This window comes from Myxine glutinosa, chromosome 7, assembly GCF_964187855.1.
Source record: "Myxine glutinosa chromosome 7, kmMyxGlut1.1, whole genome shotgun sequence".
NCBI lineage: Eukaryota > Metazoa > Chordata > Myxini > Myxiniformes > Myxinidae > Myxine > Myxine glutinosa.
The window spans coordinates 88,081,685-88,087,697 of record NC_136267.1 but is presented as its reverse complement, the minus strand read 5'-3'; positions in this window follow the sequence as shown (position 1 = coordinate 88,087,697).

Genomic DNA, 6,013 nt, shown 5'->3' with positions numbered 1-6,013 from the left:
GGTCATTGTTATTAGTTCACCAGCTGGTTATGATTCGGTCATTGTTACTAGTCCACCAGCTGGTTGTGTCTGTAGCTCGGTCATTGTTACTAGTCCACCAGCTGGTTATAACTCGGTCATTGTTACTAGTCCACCAGCTGGTTGTGGCTCGGTCATTGTTACCAGTCCACCAGCTGGTTGTGGCTCGGTCATTGTTACAAGTCCAAAAGATGGTTGTGGCTCGGTCATTGTTAGTAGTCCATCTGCTAGTTATGACTCGAGATCATTGTTATTAATCCACCAGCTGGTTGTGGCTCGGTCATTGTTACTAGTCCACCAGCTAGTTATGACTCGATCATTGTTATTAATTCACCAGCTGGTTGTGGCTCGGTCATTGTTACTAGTCCACCAGCTAGTTCATGGAGGCAAAGAACACCTTATCATTTGTTGCAGTGGATGTGATGATGATGAAATTATCAAACCTCCTGCTGATGAAACTGGTGTCAAAATTATTACTCACATTAAACGTCATCATGTGACAATGGGAATTTTGTTGACTGGACAGTTCCAGTGCTTGTTTCTTTCTTTACAGGAGGAGCAAGGTTCACCAGTTAATGGAAGAGCAAGGTAGAGTTGACAGTTGGACAAATATCAAGAGAATGAATGAACAGGAAAAGAGGAGAGGAGCGAGGGGAAGAATGACTGAAACTAGCAAATAAGGTTAATGGGGATATTAGAGATCATGGGTCAGAATTGGGGATGACAAGAGATGGCGGTGCAATGCTTGCTTGAAGCCCAAGAGGGAATGGTGAGACAGAATCGTTTCTGTAAGGACTTTCCATAGGCCAGCTGGTTGTGAGTAATAAGAAGTGAGTTCCTCCTTCTTCCAATAATAAATAAGGAGAAGTGAGTAATAAGAATTGAGCTATGCAGTCATCCTGAATTTTGGAAATTTAACAAGGATGGGTTTCTGGAAAAGGCGTGCATCCTGGAGTACCTGGGGGGGGGGGGGGGGGAGGGAGGGCTGAACGAGCAATGTTGGAAAATACATGGTAGGAAACAGCCACCAGAGTGATGTGACAGAAACAGACATTGTGCTTCGGCTGTATCATTGAAGATTCCATGAATTTTGAAAGCTTTACATTTAACAGAATCCCGGAGAGACAGATGTGATGCTGGGTAGCGAGCCCATAGGGGAGAGCAGTACTCCATTGTGCTACGGACAAAGGCCTTGTCAACTGTGAGTAGTTCTGCTTTTCCAAGGAAAGACTTGGATTGGCAGAGGATTTCCCAGTCTGCGGCTGGTTTTGCCGGCCAGCTTTGCGATGTCGTCACTCAAGGAAAAGTCATGACCGATGGTGAGGCCTAGAGGTTCAAGAGACTGAACGCCTTCCAGTGGATGACCAGTTCGGTTACACGATCCGAACAGTGAATGTAGATTAGTCAAAAACCTGCTGTGTACAAAACAAAATGTTCTTGGTATTTTGAAGCACGACTGTTCGAAGTCTCCTGTCCGTTATCAATGTCAATGATCTTAGGAGTGCGAGGTTTTGCTTCACCCACCCTAATGACCAGATTTTAAGACCATATGTGTACTCCACCTGTTCTTGATCGCACTAAAGAATCGACCTCAAACACCAACTTCTGGCTGTGGTTGAGTTGGTGGAATCAAGGTCACGTGATGATACATGATGATACATTAGCAGTCGGATCTGCTTTCCAATATGGACATGGGCCAACAGGTGTGTCGGTATACTGTTGGGTCACCATTGAAACCAGTAATGAGTAAGCATCTCTCCAGGAGGGCACTGGACCACCATGCCACTTTGGAGTTAAAGTGATGCTGCTGTTACTGCCACAGAACTGCTCTCTCGGTGGCCGCTCCTCGTATCCTGATGGGACCGAGAGACCATGACGACATGGCAGAATGGCAAATCAACTGGACATGGAATGCACCAGGTAGTTTGCAATTGCCATCCCAACAACTGGGCTTACAAGCACTGGATAAGACCTCTGTCTATTAACCTAGAGCCTTCACAAACCTGAACGTGTGTACAAAAAAAAACTAGAGATGCTGTACTGGAGAAACTCGTTATATGAACCTGAAGATCTTCATCGATTTAGGCCTCAAGCTGAGGCCTGAAATAGTGCCAAAAAAATGAGTTTCGTTCCGAACTTGTGGGACGACGATTTCTATGCATTTTTGTTATTGTACACAACATGCCTGACCTTGTGTTAGAAGTTTAACTCTGAAATCCTGCCAGTTTCCGTGAACGACCACGTCAAACTAGGTCATGTAGAGTCAAAAGGAGGATTTTTAGCTCCGGTGCCGACTTTGCGGCCTGGTATCTCCGTCAGTACATATAATTCAGCCTAGGAATTTATGCTCGGCACAGACCTTCCCATGGTTCTGTGGCCCTGTCAGTTTTGAAGGCTCTTACTTACGCACGCATCATGCAGCGGAAATGTAAAAAATGTACTTTTGTCGTACGTACCTACTGTAAAATTCAATGAATTTCTCCGAAATTAACCCAAAATATTTTCGAAACCATCAGAGATATCCCCTCGAAAATGGGTAAGCTTGGCATATGGAAGGGATACTGCTTATTGACGACGTTTCGTGGTTGTCTGGAAAACAACGGATGAAGAGGGCGACCCTAAAAATGCCTCCAGGTGTATATGGGGACCGCATGATGACCAGGGATAGCATCGTGAATGTAGAGTAGGGAAGCTTGGTATTATGGTCGGCGGTATGAATCCGATGAATACATGATAATCCATTGATACAATAAGTATCAATCCATAGATAATAATAAGGCACACACCTGAATTAAATCGCATGACAGTTTATTCACCGTCGTGTCAATACGCCAAGATGCAGGCTTCGATGTATGCGAAAATTCTGAATGTCCACGGCCTCAAGTAGCACAAATCTTCTTAAAATTTCAAGGCAATCGGATGAAAATTGAGGATTTTAGAAATTCGACAAAGTTGGTGAACTTTGGCCTATGTCGACCTATTGACCTTTTGATCCCCAAAACAATAAGCTTCTTGCGTATGAACAACTCTACAATTTGGTGAAATTTCGTGAAGATCGATTGAAAATTGTGACCTGGAGGCACCAGACAGACAGACAGACAGACAGACAAACAGACAGACAAGCAAACAGACAGAAAAAAACAGACAGACAGACAAACAGACAGAATAACGCACAAGATCAAGCAATATGCTTGAAAAATCTCAGGTAGAATTAATCAGCAATTATTTAGCTCAGGTAGAACAGCAAGGTGATCGTGAGTATTTTATTATTAAAATTAGTATCCAGTGCACGTTTTTATGCCTCCGCAGGACGGTTGTCCGTCCGGTTGTCGGTCCGTACCAGAATTTCGTTTCCAGAATAACCGCTTATGGGATTGGCTGATTGGTATGAACTGTAATAATTGGTATGACAACAAAATTGGTATGAACTGTAATGCAAAGATGAACTGGTTCGATTTTGGGTTGAAAAGGTCAAAGGGACCATGGTCATGTGACCTTTAATTTAAAATCTTGGTTACCACAATTTGTGGACGAGAGAAGGGATTTCAATCAAACTTGACAGTAAATATCGCGGATGCTTCTTCATGGTGGTCGAACCCATCCCCCTTCTCCCCCCAATGCAATTCGGGGGCAAAATCTTCCCCATTCTGTCCTGCTGCCCGGATTCGTCAGGTCAGCGCTTTATTAGGGTCAGAGTGCCGATTGGTCCCCATGGACCGTCCCTCTCCCTCTTGTCCCTGTTTCTCTCTTTGTCCAACTCTGACGTGGCCCTGACTTCGTGAAGGTGGGTCACACCATCCTCGATGTGGGGGATCTCTGGGTCGTTTCTGGGAGATCGATCCGCTGTCTTTGTGTCAAGGGCTTGTTCGAGAGAACTGTCCGAAGTGATACAACAACAACCAAATTTGACACCACAATGGCCTGCTGTGCAAAGATGGACAGATTAATTTTTTGGGTGTAACAGGACTTGTGCCCTTTGAAAATATTTTTGCAGATCATAACTCGAGTTTGAAACATCTGAGGTTTTACCTCTGTCATGTGACCTTTAATCGAGATCAAACGTAAACAGTGAGTTGACATCGAACGCAGGCGGACGCATATCCAATATCACCCACCGATGCAGACATTGCACAACAGAGCTCGTTTCGTCCCACCCTGCACAATAACTTGGGGTATAATTAGCAGTGTAGGTAGATCCTAGACTTGTGGAGGTAGATCCTAGACTCGTGGAGGTAGGTCCTAGACTCGTAGAGGTAGATCCTAGACTCGTGGAAGTAGATCCTAGACTCGTAGAGGTAGATCCTAGACTCGTAGAGGTAGGTCCTAGACTCGTAGAGGTAGATCCTAGACTCGTGGAGGTAGATCCTAGACTCGTAGAGGTAGATCCTAGACTCGTGGAGGTAGATCCTAGACTCGTGGAGGTAGATCCTAGACTCGTGGAGGTAGATCTTAGACTCGTAGAGGTAGATCCTAGACTCGTGGAAGTAGATCCTAGACTCGTAGAGGTAGATCCTAGACTCGTAGAGGTAGGTCCTAGACTCGTAGAGGTAGATCCTAGACTCGTGGAGGTAGATCCTAGACTCGTAGAGGTAGATCCTAGACTCGTGGAGGTAGATCCTAGACTCGTGGAGGTAGATCCTAGACTCGTGGAGGTAGATCTTAGACTCGTAGAGGTAGATCCTAGACTCGTGGAGGTAGATCCTAGACTCGTGGAGGTAGATCCTAGGCTCGTGGAGGTAGATCCTAGACTCGTGGAAGTAGATCATAGACCCGTGGAGGTAGATCCTAGACTCGTGGAGGTAGATCCTAGACTCGTGGAGGTAGATCCTAGACCCGTGGAGGTAGGATCCTAGACTCATGGAGGTAGATCCTAGACTCGTGGAAGTAGATCCTAGACCCGTGGAGGTAGATCCTTTACTCGGGGAGGTAGATCCTAGACTCGTAGAGGTAGATCGTAGACTCGTGGAGGTGTATCGGAGACTCGTGGAGGTGTATCGTAGACTCGTGGAGGTAGATCCTAGACTCGTGGAGGTGTATCATAGACTTGTGGAGGTGTTGGAGAACTCGACGTTGACCAGATACTGGTGTCTGTTGGCAAGATTGTGACACTCATCGTCCTATTGCAGCCACGTCTGCAGGCATTTACGATATTTACTCCATCTAAGAGGCGTAAACGGCGAAGTTATGTCATTCACGACGTGTTCAAAGTGCATGAAGCAATTTGAACGCGATTTTCCCGAGGCCATGACTAAACATTCAGCGCGACATGGGCGCCGCCATTTTGTATGTCATGTGACCCAAGCAAGTGTTCTGATAGGCCTAGATTCAACATCAGTGCCTTCGATGCAAGACAAAGTAGTGCGACATAAATACGTGGAAAACTTTCAAACTGGCAGGATCTGTTAGTTAAACTTTTTGTATGTGCTACAACTCGGCACGTACTCAGATTACCAGTGATTATTTTTTAGTCTCTCTGACCTCGGAACGGGATTCAACGATACACGGTGTCAGCTTGAGGCCTAATTATGGTTGAAGGAAGTTTTCCTTTTAAAACGTTGACTTGAATGACACCAGTGAGCAATATCCTCCTCACTGCTGCCCTCGCCCTGCCTCACCTCTGCCCCTGCCCCCTCCAACCACCTCACCTCTGCCCCTGCCACTCCTCCCTCCAACCGCCTTACCTCCGCCCCTGCCCTCCTCCTCCCTCCAACCGCCTCACCTCCACCCCTGCTCCCTCCAAACACCTCACCTCCGGTCCTGCCCCCCTCCTCCCTCCAACCGCCTCACCTCCGCCCCTATCCCCTCCTCCCTCCAACCGCCTCACCAACGCCCCTGCCTCCCTTCTCCCTCCAAACGCCTTACCTCCGCCCCTGTCCCTCTCCTCCCTCCAACCGCCTCACTTCCGCCACTGCCCCTCCTCCCTCCAACCGCCTCACCTCCGCCACTTCTCCTCCTCCCTCCAACCGCCTCACCTCCGCCCCTGCTCCCCTTCTCC